This window comes from Suricata suricatta, chromosome 3 (assembly GCF_006229205.1).
Source record: "Suricata suricatta isolate VVHF042 chromosome 3, meerkat_22Aug2017_6uvM2_HiC, whole genome shotgun sequence".
In the NCBI taxonomy this organism is placed as follows: Eukaryota; Metazoa; Chordata; class Mammalia; order Carnivora; family Herpestidae; genus Suricata; species Suricata suricatta.
Window position 1 is genome coordinate 52679622 of NC_043702.1, and position 680 is coordinate 52680301.

A 680-nucleotide genomic window follows, 5' to 3' on the forward strand; every position below is an offset into this window, starting at 1 on the left:
CCTCACTATTTTTTTTTAGGATTTTTATTTTTTATTTATTTTTTTGTCCTTGACAGAATATTAAATAAGCAAACACCACCAACAAGCAAAACAAGTACTACAGTGTAAAAATATTTTAAAAAATGATAACCCTCTCACATGCATAAATGAAAGGTTGCACACAAGAACTCACATCTTTTCAAGCTTCAATAGTAAATATTCTGCTACTATATATTAAATACTGCATGGTTTGCCAAAGCAAAGATGAAACCACATCATAAATCAACAAGCATTTTGCATTTTCTTTCATTATCTACTCAAAGTGATGCCTACTGCACCTCTAAACATTTCATTAAATCCAATTATACAGCAAACATTCCCAAAATAAACTTAGATTGTATTGCAGTTTCACTTAACAGTATGTAAAATGCTGTGTTGTGACAAGTATTGACTATCCATTAGATACTGAATCAATTTTTCTTAAGCACTACTAACTGCTTGCTTTTCTTGAAGCTAGATCATTATGAAAATTTCCTGTTAGACCTATGAGTGCAAACATATGGTGTCTGTCCTTCTTTGCCTGACTTATTTCACTAAGCATCACACTCTCAAGGTCCATCCACTTTCCTACAAATGGCCATATGTCATTCCCTCTCATTGCCATGTAGTACTCCATTGTGTATATATACCACATCTTCTTG

General features: G+C 32.5%; 1 protein-coding gene across 1 annotated transcript in view; it reads right to left on the bottom strand.

Moving 5' to 3' along the window:
• PJVK (pejvakin) overlaps window positions 1-680 on the bottom strand; it is an 8195-nt gene that overhangs the window by 2061 nt on the left and 5454 nt on the right. The gene's annotated exons all lie outside the window — the stretch shown is intronic.